The 14,996-nt window shown below is 42.1% G+C and overlaps 1 pseudogene; it reads right to left on the bottom strand.

Moving 5' to 3' along the window:
- Nucleotides 1-12,873: 12,873 nt before the first annotated feature.
- LOC121847242 lies at nucleotides 12,874-14,676 on the bottom strand (annotated as a pseudogene).
- Between the last annotated feature and the right edge of the window lie 320 nt (nucleotides 14,677-14,996).

The following is a 14,996-nucleotide window of genomic DNA, read 5'->3' as shown; positions in this document are numbered from 1 at the left end:
GTTTGGCTTTTCTGATGTATGAAATACTCATGTCATGCAATAAAATGCAAATGAATTACTTATAAAAATCATATAATGTGATTTTCTGGATTTTTGTTTTAGATTGCTCAAATTTTCGAGCAGGTGGTGTTATCAAGCTACAGCCTTTTTTGTTTCAATCAAAACACATATTTAGCCTTGTGGCGCATGCTGTTGAGTTATGAGATTCTGTATTTTGATGCTTTACAGATGGACTATCTGGTCTATCCAAATAAAGTGTCACCCTATTCATCCTAAAATAAATGAATTGGTGTTTTTGGTCTAACAGTAACTTTATACTATACTATTATGTTCGCTATGTTAGGCAAATGTAGAATACTCCTTAAATCGTTAAGTGATCTTGCGAGACACTGAATCAGCTTTGATCTAAACTTTATTGAGCGATCACCATTCTGAGAAGTGCCAGAGCTGAAACAACGGTAGAGGGAAGCGTAATCATTACAACAATTTCAACATTATTGGTGATAGTCAATAATCAATATGGTAGTAATCTGTCATTCCTAAAATTTGACCCTGATGTCCATGCTTTGGCACGTTCATTTTGGTCACATTTAAATCAATGTGTCAGTCTGAGATAAAGCGTTTGCAAGACTGCCATGAAAATATGAAAATATAATCTAAACATGATCTAAAGAAAATGTTTAATCCCTAACATAGCATATTCCTACACAAGTGTGTTTCAGTTTGTGCATGGTTTGTTTAAAGGCATGGGCTTGAGAGAGAAATCAGAGTGTGAGAGACAAACCGTGTGAGAAACAGACAGATCGGGGCTACTTTGATGTGCTTCGGTGCTGGGTGCTGCTAGGAATAGATGCTAGATAGAAAAAAAAGCACACATCGCAGATTCAATGGACAAATGTCTGTCTACAGACCACTACAGTAGAACTGTGTGTGTGTCACACAATAATTCACAAGAGACTCACACTCATCCATGTGTGCAGACTCAAGTTGTCAATCACGTGAACTGGGAAAAAAAAGAAAAGAAGAAAAAAAAATAATTTTCTCCCAAATATCCTCAAGTGAGGCAGACAACTGACACGCCTTTAAAGGGAATCAAAACAGCCTCCCCCACATTTCAATCTTTGTTGTATTATGTTCCCTCCAGAAGGAGAAGGAAAAGTAGTATTTGTGTGATCAGAAATCTGCGACCAATATGCTCCCCATATGTTTGACTTCAGCGTTGTGTCTTTCAACTCCGGTCTTGTTTTTGTTTTGGAGGAATTTGGCTTTTCTGCACATATCTAGTTATCTATTCTTTGCTCTTATATACCCAGTGTATTAAGTGAAGCCTGTCTTTGTGTGGATGCTGACAGCCCATCACTTAGCAGTGACTGTATGGTTTGCTTTATCAATAGCACATACAGCAGTATTAGGAAAATGGGCCTAAATGGGGCCATAGGCCTACATTAGACACAGACAGAGCCCTGTGAACAGATCATGTAGAACTGCCGTTCAGATATGAAGCACATCAAGAAACGTCAATGTTTTTTCAATCTACATTCCAAGATTACTTCATTTCCATCACACCGCCAGAATACTTGCAGCCAACATCTGAACACTTCATCATTCATTGAAATATTACAGACACTAAACTCAGTAACTCACAGCCATAATTTGAAAAACTAATCTGTGTATTCACGTCTATTGCCATGACTCAACGTGGTTCAACATGGTCTCTGTACAACAGTAATTATCTATGGAGGCTGTCATATTTATTTGCCTAGTAATTTTAGACTGCTGAAGTCGGTTGGTCAGTGAGCTCATTGCGTCATGTAGATTGTTAGATCGTGTCAGATTGAAGAAGTAACAGATTGTGTTGATTTTTCCTTATTTGAGGCAGGGTGGTCCCTCTACAGCCTAGTGTCTGGGACTGTCACAACAAAGTGACCCCCTGAACATTTCCAACACACACTCACCCCTGTCCCATCTATAGGGCGAGGGTGCAATCCTCCCCAATAACAAAGCTGCCATTGACACTGACCCTAACCTCCTTCCTCCACCTCTCCATCCCCCTGGACCTCATCACCCTCCCACGTTGCCCGCCCGGGCCCAGTGCTGGGCTGGTCATAGGGCCCCGGAATGCGGTTCAGGTGGAGAGCTGTGCTGTTTCCAATTAGCAGGGTATAAATTAGCATTGCTCTCTCCTGTCTCCTCTCCAAACATTGCTGTCTCCCCATTCTTTTTGACCCCTCCACACTTCACTCTTGCTCTGACCTCCCCTCTGCCACTCCGCCACATAAATGTCCTCTCTTTATGGCTCTTGTCTGCAGCCCCTGTACTACCCACTCTCATGCTGTGTGGTTAACGTGCAGTACATTTGGTATAAAGTTCTTTTGTCGGTCAATGAGTGTATAAATCCAGTGTTTTATATTTGAGTCTGAAAGGATATATACCTCCCAGGTTTACTGTAACTCTGCTCAAATCCTGTACAGAGGACAAGGACAAAGACAGACTCATATATAGTTTCTGTCTGCAATCCAGTATACTGTATGTTGGGTCATATTAATATTCAATTACAAAAGTATAATGTGCAACATGTGAAACTGAGCGAGTGTAGTCTTTTATTTCTGGACTTGTTACAATGTATTTGCGAGCTCTTTTTCCACAGGTCAGTCTGTTAAATGGAGTGTTATTTTTCCAGGGCAAATAGATCAGGCTCAGTGTAGCCAAGTAGGACCTGAGGTCAACCTGGCACTGAGGGTTCACATCTGTTTAAATAAATCCTCCAAGGTGCCATCAGCAGTATAAACACACACACACACACGCACGCACACGCACACACGCACACACACACACTTACACACATACACACACACACACAGAAAAAAACACACACGTAGAGAAACACACACACAGTGATAGTTTTTCATCATTAACTTTTTCACATTCCCACTTTTGGCACCTGTCATCCCTATATTTTCTTGTCTCGTTCTTTACGAGCGCGGGCTGCCGTTACTGAGAACACTGCACATGGGAGGGAAATTTACAGAGTGTGTCCTCCCCAGACCGAGCACGTTCGCAGGGATCAAATGCTCCCAAGGTGTCCTACGTACAACTCTATATTTTCCCTCTACCAGACCCCCCCCCATTACCACTGCACTTTTACAGAGCCTGAGACCTCCGCTTGCCCTCTGAGCTCCCACTTTATGAGCCCCAGCTCATCCCTTGACTTGTAGAGAAAACAAGACCGGGGCAGCGTTTTATAGGGCTGCTGGGGGAAAGACAGGGGAAAGGCCCAAAAAAAGAGAAAAGTATGGTTTAGTCTCCTGCTCCCTGAGCATCAGAAAGAGACATGGGGAGGGTGATAGAGGGAGGGAAAGAGGGAACGAAGAGGGAAGAACTGTGGAGAAGAGAGGAGCAGTTTGCTGAGGAAGTGGTCATGCTGTGTTTTGCAGCGGCCTGCCACCAGTGTCTGCACCAGAGACCAGACCAACATCCCCTCTTCGACCGGCATTCCCTCCATTCAGCTGGCCAGGAGGGTGAGGGGGATGAGGATGCAGAGAAAAAGAGAGAGAACAGGGACAAGGGCGTGAACTCTCCTCCCTGACACAGGCTCACTCGTGGGCTCCCTCCTCCGCAGGAGTCCCGTGCCTCTTTAGATAAACACAGCGGATCAGTTAACAGCTTTCACCTCCCTCACTCCCTCTCTCCCTCCTTCCCTCTCCAGATGTTTGGCCCATGCAGCTGAGTGCACCCAGGGCTGAGGAGTGGAGATCTCCAGCATCGATTGGAATGCTGCTCCTCCATCCATCTCCATCAGTGGAGATGCCATTTGTTTGACTTGAGATATGATTGTGTTTTCCCTTCCCCACACCTGCAGCTTCCTCTGGACCTACCCTGATCTAAACCTATGATCAATCGCATTGACTTGGGAAAATAGTAGCAGAGCAGCTGCAGCCCCATGCTTTATGAGTTCTGCCTGTGGTTCCAGGCAACCTGTGGATGAACAACAGTCCTGAGCACAGTTTAATTATCAAAGTGTTATTCCCATCAAACTAAACCCAGGAACACATTTTATGTTCCTCTTATATTCTTGCAATGGAGTAATCAGGCTCTACCTACCCCATCTGTTTTAAGTTGTTGCTCCTCTTCCCTTTCTGCACTGCTGCGACTTTGTGTCATTCAACAGACTGTGTTTTATATGGATTAAATGCTCCTCTAACACTGTCTTATCATGCACCAGGCCCAACCTCATTAGTCAATAGCGCTCAGCAACTGGTAGTGGGGAGTTCTGAAGAGACGGCCCAAAGTTAGCAGTGCTCATTTCAACACGGTGGGCTACCCTGTTGTTCAAATCCTCTCAAGCTGTTCCAGACATCTGACAACCGCTACTTTTATTTATTGACTTCATTTTGCTCAGAGGGCAGGTTTTTACTTCTCCCTGAGTGATGCAGAGTTAATGTAGAGCTGTGCACTGCAAGTGCTTTTTCTCTCCCCTTCAAACCGTACTTAAGCGTTTAAACACTCTGGGTAATGACGTGCTGTTGTGGAAGTGAAAAACCATGCCGGATAAAAATAAAGAGACAAACATCCCTGCAGGCTTTCCCTGAGGAGAGAGGAAGCCATCGAGGAGAGGATGAGAGAGAGGAGGACCCTGTTAATCACAATGAATGAGCACCTCTTAGGGCCCTTGTGTCGACTGAGCTAGGAGCGCTCAGAAACCCCTGGGCTGAGTTACTGCTTGCTCAGAGTGTGAAGAGAGATCCAGATTCTCTCCCACACACAGACAAGATATCACCCCAACCAATTGTAGGTTTCTGTTGTATTAATTGTTTTCTCTTCTTTGCTTACTTTTCCAACATGTCAGTGTGTATTTTGTCAGTGTATCCCACTAGAAATGATTAAATAGTCTATGATTAAATAGTCTATTTACTGTTTTCTCACATTTGTCAGCACAATGAGGGAGGACTTCCGTTGGCATTTGATAGATCCTCCCGGAAATTGGAACGATCACATATCAAATGTCTCTTAACCAGAATGTTTAAGTTTCGCCAGTTGGTTTTAAATTCTACAAACTCTACTGCTGCTCTACTGACAAAAGAAAGAGTCTGCTATGAAAATGAAAGTAACAGACATACAATGGTGATTCCATACTGCATTTCAAAGACAATGTTTGTGTATGCAATTTAAAAACAAGAGTTACTTGGAGTGAGCACATATTACAATGATCAATGAATTAAAAGAGCTCCGATTGTTGGCAGAAGCTCAGAAGGAAGGGTTTCAGTTTCCCCAACTTATTATTACATAAATGCCTTTTGAGTATGGAGATCATCATGTTTAGCTGTGTCTGTTTTTCTTTGGATGCATTGAAGTGATTCTCCCTACTGTAGCTCTACTGCCTTATAGAATGCCTTCCCCAGAGCAGCTTTTTCAAATTTGGGGCTTGCGACACTCAGCCAAAAGCCGCAAATTACCCCCCTCTAGCAGCAGTGAATTAGGAACCATTTTGTGTTTGCTATAAAAAAAACAGGGGAGAGAGAAGCAAGGGGAAAATGTAGCTTACACCAGGGACCACCAACGGAGGCAACACGGCTCGCTGGCCGACAGATTGGGTGGCAGGGCGGTGCTTTTACGCTTACTCTCTAATCTCTGAACTTCACAGCAATCAGCTTTATCACATCACTGCTACATAGTATAACACAACATTCATTACATACAGTAAGAATTACTGTACTTATGTTACTATTCCATTGTTTACAAGCCTTTGAATTAGCTTTGTAATTTCCCCAACCCAGACCTGCAGCACTGATAAAATAAGGCTTTTGCTCCAACACCAGCACCCTCAGGGATGCAGTGACTTTGTTGACATTGTGTAGCAAAGGGTGAGAGATATGAGGTGCCAATTCAATGGATGTACTCTCTTTATGTCATTGATGCCATTCTTTTCAGTAGAGGGAGAGGGCTAGGTTTGGCTTCCCTGCTATGCGGTTGGTCTGAGCACCAACCTAAAAAGTCTTTTTTTCTTATTTTGTACAAAGCGTGAGGTTTGGCTCGCCTGCCTAATCTGCTTCGATTGAGCCAGTTCATGTTTTTCCCATTCTGGCAACATTTTCAATGCCCCTTTAAAATCCACTTCCAAGTTGTAATATGCCACTGCAGACGTTATTGAAAGAAGGAAGAAAACCAAAACTGGAGAGAGGGGGTTGTAGGAGGGACCTATCCCCTACTGTTACTCTTTAACTTCAGATTTTCCAAACTTCATCACGTCTCCATGGTGATGCCTGGTGGAGCAGGCAGGTCACTCTGTCTTGCTCAGAGATCAGTTGGCCAGCAGATCATGGCCAGGTTGGGGTTAGAGTTATTCTCGTTAAGCCATAGGCCTACTACAACTGTAATCAGAGCCCGGCTAGCCTGACCTCACTCTGACACGTCTTGGACCAGATGTTAATTGTGCTTCCTGCTTCTTTTTGATTAAATGACATCAGGTTTTAGTCTTGTTTGTATGGCTAATGACGCTCATTTGGTGCAATAGGCGGTTAAGGGGCTGCTGTGGGTGACATCACCCCTCAGTGCCTTTGATCTGAGCTCTCTGAGGATATGCTAGCTAGCGTTTCTTGTTGGCCACGGTTGTGCTAGGGTTAGAGCTGTTGGTCCATACCTGTGGGTCTGGACTTGATGACGACAAGAAGGTAGAGTACATGACCTTGCCTGATTCTTGTTGCCCAACCATTGGGCACATTGGGTAGAGCTCTCTTCACCCACCAGCCCTAAGAGGTGCCAGGCTGCAGGAAAATGGTGAGGGCATGAGGTCGCCAGCTGGGACGCAGCAGGGTACCAGTAAGATTGAAGGGGGGCATTGGGAAGAGTAGGGGGGTCATGACCAAATGCCACCCATTGAACTGCATAATGGCTGCATTAGAGGGCCTGTGTTTTGTCTCACAGATGTTATAATGAGGCTGATTCGATTAACAATAAAACCCAGAGCGCAACTGCGGATATTTTGATGTTGTTTGCGAGAATATTTTTGATCTTGGTGTTTCGTGAGAGAAGTTGGGTGTTTCTTCTGAAATATATAGGGAGTCAGTGGGTTTTAGGGTGTGGTTAGTCAATTCATGGGTATAGAGGCGAAGTCCATTAGGGTTCTATGATTAACACCAGGAAATCTATGTCTCGACACCAACTCAGAGAACTTCACCCTTGTCTTATTAGGCACCTAATCAGACCCCATGCCTACTTGCCTTTTCCTGCCTTGCAATCTCTTTATCTCCATCTCTATAAAACCTTCTCGCTCCCTCTCTCTACCCCTCTCTCCATATTTTTCTCCCTCCCTCTCTCTACCCCTCTCCCTCTTTTTCTCCCTCCCTCTCTCTACCCAGATCTCCCTCTTTTTCTTCCTCCCTCCTCTCTCAGCACGTGGCTGAGGTGTGAGATCATTCTCCTTCTGGGTGGCTTTCCTGCTATATGTCATTGTCATCTGCTGGCACTGAGGGTTGGGGGGGTCCCTTTTCCAAAAACACACTGCACTACCCTCCACCGCCCCACACACATAAATTCTTGGGCACGAGACTGGAGAACGGTGCACCAACGCAGCACCCTTTTTTACTGGTCCTGGCAGGGTGAAGCACAGACCGGTGAAGCAGGGGAGAGAGGGAGACGCGGAGGGTGGAGGATATATAATTGAATAACTCTCAAAAGTGGGGCAGCAGGGATCAGCCCTGCCAGGAAAAGCAAACGCCAACAAGCCAGGCCTGTGGAAGTCAGCCATTAAAGTGAGAGGAGAAAACCTCTGCTCTGATCAGCCGTAGCACAGGGCTAGCTTTTCAAAGGCTAACTCAAAATGCCACCTACTTACTGTAGCTTCCCCCTCTATACATTGATACTACCACCCCCTCAATTCTGATCACTGTAGCCAACAGATAATCCCTTTGAAATTGTGCTGTACTTAAATGCTTGTATTGTCTTTGGTCTCTTTCAATCAATTTCAATTCAATCAGTTTAAATAACTTACAAACCACTCTCAACAGTTCAGGAAAATAAAAACATTCAAGGGAACTCATTCCAAATGATGCATTTCAAATGTAGGAATAACATGTAGGAATAACATTGAAACATTGTAACATGTAGAAATAACATGTAGGAATAACATTGAAACGTTGTTTTTCATCTAATGACTGAATTAGCTAAGGCTATCCCACAATGCACCACTCTCCGCCCCGTGATCTGGCTGTGGAAAGGAAGAAAGGGGAGTGTGGGTGTTGGAGGAATGAGTTTACCTTGCCTGTTTGGCTTGGCATTAATAATGCTCTAATGAAAGCATGGCATAGCAACTGTGTCAGGCATGAATGGACTTCTGACTAAATCGACAGACTTTTCCCAGGAAATGGCCTCTACATCAGAGGGAAGATGTGAGTTATAATAAGTCATAACTGATAATCCATGTGGAACTGAGTAGAAACCTGGAGCGGTAACAGGGCACGCATCACTGATGGGAGTCTCATAAACCTACATTCATCAAGTTCATAGTGTTATGAATAACCATAATGTGACATCGATTGGAGTCTCCTGTAGTGATGTATTCAATTTAAGGCCCAGTGTCATTGTTGTTACAATTGCTGAGCCATTTTACATATTTCATTTCTAAATGAATTGGCAGTCTAGGAACTTTCTTTCACATGCCATTTAACAAAAGTGAGACTATAAGAGAAAGAATGTAGGAGAGAGGTGGTGCCGACCAGGGGTTAATGCAACAGGTCTCCAATGATAGAAAAAGAGGAGGTAGTAACAGTTTCTCTCACATCCTGTTAGACACCCATCTTGAAAAATGGAAAGGAAAGAAAATAAAGGCAAACACAACTGATTATTGTCAAGTTTCTTCTTCCCTTACGACAGGGATGGAGATGTTATGTGTGATAAAGGGCAGCTGAACACACATACAAGAGGACATACATGCACAGTTTCTGTCTTGCTTATTTTGTCAGGTGCAGTGACGTTCCCCGCAGATAAAGGTCACTCCTTTCTCTCTCTGTCAATCAACAGCACTCCTCTGCTTTTCTGATAGTTTGTTTGTCTCTTTCTCTATTTGTTCTTGATAAAAGAGGATTGACTTCTCCATCATCTACAAAGCTTTCACACAGACCCATTGACTGACGCATGACGAGCACTTGACTTTGAGGTCTTTTACCTGACCAGGGAAAGTGACTCAACCTTAGTTGGAAGTTTACATACACTTAGGTTGGAGTCATTAAAATGTATTTTCAACCACTCTACACAATTCTTGTTAACTAACTATAGTTTTGGCAAGTTGGTTAGGACATCTACTTTGTGCATGACACATGTAATTTTTCCAACAATTGTTTCCAGACAGATTATTTTATTTATAATTCACTGTATCACAATTCCAGTGGATCAGAAGTTTGCATACACTAAGTTGACTATGCCTTTAGACAGCTTGGAAAATTCCAGAAAAAGATGTCATGGCTTTAGAAGCTTCTGATAGGCTAATTTGAGTCAATTGGAGGTGTACCTGTGGATGTATTTCAAGGCCTACCTCAGAAAAAAATTGTAGACCTCTACAAGTCCACAAATTCATCCTTGGGAGCAATTTCAAAATGCCTGAAGGTACGTTCATCTATACAAACAATAGTATGCAAGTATAAACACCATGGGACCACTCAGCCGTCATACCGCACAGGAAGGAGACGCGTTCTGACTCCTAGTGATGAACGTACTTTGGTGCGAAAAGTGCAAATCCATCCCAGAACAACGGCAAAGGACCTAGTGAAGATGCTGGAGGAAACAGGTACAAAATTATCTATATCCACAGTAAAACCAGTCCTATATCGACATAATCTGAAAGGCCGCTCAGCAAGGAAGAAGCCACTGCTCCAAAACCGCCATTAAAAAAAGACAGACTACGGTTTGCAACTGCACATGGGGACAAAGATCGTACTTTTTGGAGAAATGTCCTCTGGTCTGATGGAACAAAATATAACTGTTTGGCCATAATGACCATCGTTATGTTTGGAGGAAAAAGGGGGAGGCTTGCAAGCCAAAGAACACCATCCCACCCGTGAAGCAGGGGGGTGGCAACATCATGTTGTGGGGGTGCTTTGCTGCAGGAGGGACTGGTGCACTTCACAAAATAGATGGCATCATGAGGTTGGAAAATGACGTGGATAAATTGAAGCAACATCTCAAGACATCAGTCAGGAAGTTAAAGCTTGGTTGCAAATGGGTCTTCCAAATGGACAATGAACCCAAGCAACTTCCAAAGTTGAGTGAAAATGGCTTAAGGACAACAAAGTCAAGGTATTGGAGTGGCCATCACAAAGCCCTGACCTCAATCATATAGAAAATGTATGGGCAGAACTGAAAAGGCGTGTGCGAGCAAGGAGGCCTACAAACCTGACTCAGTTACACCAGCTCTGTCAGGAGGAATGGGCCAAAATTCACCCAACTTATTGTGGGAAGCTTGTGGAAGGCTACCCAAAATGTTTGACCCAAGTTAAACAATTTAAAGGCATTGCTACCAAATACTAATTGAGTGTACATAAACTTCTGACCCACTGGGAATGTGATGAAAGAAATAAAAGCTGAAATAAATCATTCTCTCTACTATTATTCTGACATTTCACATTCTTAAAATAAAGTGGTGATCCTAACTGACTGAAGCCAGGGAATTTTTACTGTGTTTAAATGTCAGGAATTGTGAAAAACTGAGTTTAAATGAATTTGGCTAAGGTGTATGTAAAACTTCCGACTTCAACTGTATATGTTGCCGAGGCCTGACGATGCTAGTATAATCAATGAAGGCACTGGCTGTCCCAGAGTTTACACTTTATCTATTTTCTAATTTACCAGAGTTCTGAGATGAATCATGACTGACCACATAATACAAGATGGCATTATGGCTCTGACACTGTTATCATACAGTCTCTGTTCGATACATGGGCTAAAATGACCCATTAGTGGTATTTTCAGTTTTCTTTCAAGCAGATAAGTATCATTCGAACACTAAATATTTACTGTCAGATGATACAAATCTCATGCTGGATCTATTAAGGTTACTTCACCACAATTCCCACCACACTGTTTAAGATGATCAATAGCAATAATAAACGTTTAGTGTTTCATGTGCAAAAAAAATGTATGACCACAAAAAGGATCAAATAAACAGTGTGACCCAGTATGAGCGAGTCTGTACATTTCCTGAATCAAACTTATTCCTTATTCAAACGGGACCCACAAAGAAAATCATTGTGTATTTCTCTCTCAGTCAAGCAACTTAACAATTCGCCATCAGGCAACAATCTTTTACATTTATTTAACTCCTTCAATGGGTGCCAAACGGCATTAGACTGAATTGGATTTTGTACTTCTATCCATCAGCCCTTTTCAAAAGCTTTAGAGTAGTCATCAATCTAAACTAGACTTAGAATAGAATTAAATAAATACTTTCCTCCCAAGAAACCTAACATTATTTTCTTCCTGTCATGTTCAGTGTAACACAGCACGGTCTGGCATAGAAGTAAAAGAAAAACACACAATAAATCCAAACAAGGATGTTAAAAGAAAACAGCAAATATGGTTAATTTTATAATTCAACATTTACATGAATAATCTGTCTCAAATACTCAATCTTCATTATAATGCATGAGAAATGTCTGTTCCTTTGGGTTGAAACAGTACTAGAATCATCTCCAATGTGGCTCCAGATATTTTAAACGATATTAAGAGGCTAAGGAAACCTTTATATTCCTTTTATGTTTTGTTCCTTTTATGTTTACAAATATATAGCATGCAGTATCACCATTTTACTTGATTGTGATATCTATCAAGTTATAAAGCTATTTGTTATTAATTACTTTAAAATATTGTTTTAAAACATCCAGAATTCTCAGGGCTTTAATAGGGCTTTAATATTCTTACAATGTAATATTGCTTTTATTTTCTGACTAATAGATCTATATTCCACGAATCTGGTTCAAGCAAAACCGAATTAAATCACGTCGTGTCGATGTCTATTTAAACACATATTTGAATAAATCCTCAACTTGCAACGGTTCGTTTGTGGTATACCTCTTTGAATAGTAAGCTATAGGCTCAAGCTACATCTCCCATACAAACATATTAAAACATTTATATGAAAAAATCTCATAAGGAATGCTTTGGAGAGAGACAACCAAATGCGGATTTAGAAATTACCTCATAATCCGACAAGAAAATATGAAGTCTTTGAATGTGTTGTACAGATTTTTTCAATTTTTGGTTTGAGATCGAGCAGGCTGTGTGGAGAATGACGCAAAATCAGGCCATTATAATACGATGTTGAACAAATGGATGGATGTGGTGTAACTCAACTGACAATCTGAAAAGCTGCGCAGCTGCACAGACCGTTACTTCTAGACTTCAAATTTAGAAAGAGCATTAATTTACAATGTGTTTAAGCGTCAGTTTTTGGGGATGAATGGCAAACGACAGCGAGATGCTGCAGAACAACCACATTGAGAGATGTTCATGATATATAAATAATTGCAGTAGGGCCTATATTGTAGCCATAAAAAACGAACAAAAATAAAATGTTTCAATTGTAGTATCAGAAAATCCTCAACATGTAGTCATAACATTCCAGGATACTTGATTTAGAATAGATTAGTCAACACAATATTGCATCTCGTTCATGTGATCTTTATATTGTCTGATTCCGCACATCGCTTGATCCTCAGTCCCTGTTTCGACAGACACTTTTAAAGCTATACCGTCAAAATTTGCCAATTATTTAAAGAATTTTATTTGACCTAATATAGGCTTACATTTTTTACATGCAGGCCTAAACATCATATCATTGAATAACATCATATTTTATTATTAGAGAAATGCTAACCAGCCAAACTAAAATGACCCTAATTTTGTAAAAGGTTCTGAACATAATTTAACCCACACGTCATCTACACAATCAACAACATTTTGAATTAAATGGTTTTCCTGCTGAAAGATGCAATCAAGTCCACTACGCATTAAGGCCTACTATAGTTTTTTAAATTTTTTAAATGCAGCTATATTTCCATTGATTAAAAATATACGCTATGCAATCATCAGTTGTTAAAGGCATCAATTACAGATCTTCAATTGTGCCAACATGGTCAGGTCAGTGACGCAAAGGCATATAAGAAAATGACTGAGTTATATATATTGTTTTAAATATTTCCCTTTATTTCTTTCCGAATATAAAAGGAAACTCGTCAGTTAAATATTTGCATTTCAATTGACAAATGTAATTTCATACATTAGACAGTAAAAAGCAAGATGCTATGAAACATGTAATCAATGCAAGGCATACATCTACAGCATTCTTAAGAACTTTTCAAATAGGCCTAGATGAACCAGAAAGTCCATCTAATTACCATTTGCCAAATAACTTTTTCCACAAGAGCTTCAAAAATATCTATCACCTGAGATACAAATTAAAAATGTAAAGTCTGAAACACAACTAAAATATTCACAAGCACTGATCATTTAGCCAGGTCAGAGGTGCTGCGCTGAGTTTGTAATTTCTGATATTCTTGATGTAAACTGGCGAGATGTGGTGACGCCGTGGAGTGGAACAGCGCAGGGGACGCGTAGGGAGCGCAGGAGGTCAAAGCGGAAGAAAAGGTGGCACAGCGGCTCGGATTGAAGGACCCGATAGTGACAGGCTGCTGTGATTGAAGAAAAGCCTTGGCAGCGAAAGTGTTCCGGGTAAACAGGCTCGACAAAGCCGGTAGCAGGCAGCTAACAGGTGGGATGGTGGGCGCGCATGACGAGTGTGCATGGTGATGGAAGCCGAACGGATATATCTCCAAACTGGGTAGCTGAAGACCCGCTGTGCCAAGTCCATAAGTACTATACAAGTTGTGAAAGCCACTGGGCTCAAGGGGTTGCTCCTTGAGCACCCCGAAACGAAAATGCTGGCGTTTGAACCTCTTCCTTCGACGCAGAAAGCTCCCATTCTCAAACATGTCCGAAGAATTGGGGTCCAGCGTCCAGTAGTTTCCCTTCCCTGGATTACCAGGCTCCCGGGGCATTTTGACAAAGCAGTCATTGAGAGAAAGGTTGTGTCTGATGGAATTCTGCCAGGCAGGGAACTTCTCACGATAATAAACGAATCGGTGGCTGATAAAGTCACATATCTCGCTGAGGGTAAGACGCTTTTGGGGCTTTGTAATATGGCCATTGTTATCAAAGCGATGTAGGAGTACGGAGGCTTTACCGACGCCGGGCTTTTACTTGCTGCTGGAGGACGCTTCGATGTGGGTGAGTAGTCGTCCCTATCCTCGTCCTGCCCGCTCGAAGACAAAAAAGTGTCAGGTTCATGCTCTGCGCTTCTCGCCTCTTCCAAAGGTAAGGACACGAGATGCTCATCTCCGTTATCCCTGAGTCCCTCTCCCACTACGTCAATAACAAAATCTTCCATGGGCTCCAAGTCCAATGTCATACTCCACGGGCAGAGCCAAAACCACCTGCCCCAACAGGTGGGAAAGGGTCAGTTCTTTGAAAGGGATAGATGCTCACGCGCAAGGCTTTGCCCTCTCCATTCACACAAAATAAACAAGCTTAAAATATGTGCGCTCAGCCCCCTCTCACGTTAGTTATTCAAGAGAAAAAAACAATCCTTCAAAAAATCCAAAGCCTTTTTATCTCCAAACAAACATGAAATGGAACAACTTTTCTCGCCTTAAACGGAGAAAAGGAGGCTGAGAAAGTTATGAAGCACCGTGAGACTTCCAAGATGTCCAGCATCCTCTCTCGTTGGTTTCCTGTTGGAACTGTAACCGTATTGGATCAGGTGACTGTGATGTCATGGTTATGATCGAGGAGAAGCTCTTAACCAATCGAAACAAGGCAATCGGTACCAAAGTACCAACCGTTACCTATCATCATCCCATCACTCCAAAATCAACATCATATTTCAAATTCCATTCAGTAAATTACCTTTCGTTTAATAAGTGACAACTATAATATCAATATGGTGGGGAAAA

Source organism: Oncorhynchus tshawytscha, linkage group LG09 (assembly GCF_018296145.1).
Source record: "Oncorhynchus tshawytscha isolate Ot180627B linkage group LG09, Otsh_v2.0, whole genome shotgun sequence".
Taxonomy (NCBI): Eukaryota; Metazoa; Chordata; class Actinopteri; order Salmoniformes; family Salmonidae; genus Oncorhynchus; species Oncorhynchus tshawytscha.
Note: the sequence above shows the minus strand (reverse complement) of the source record. Positions and strands in the feature narration are given on the sequence as shown.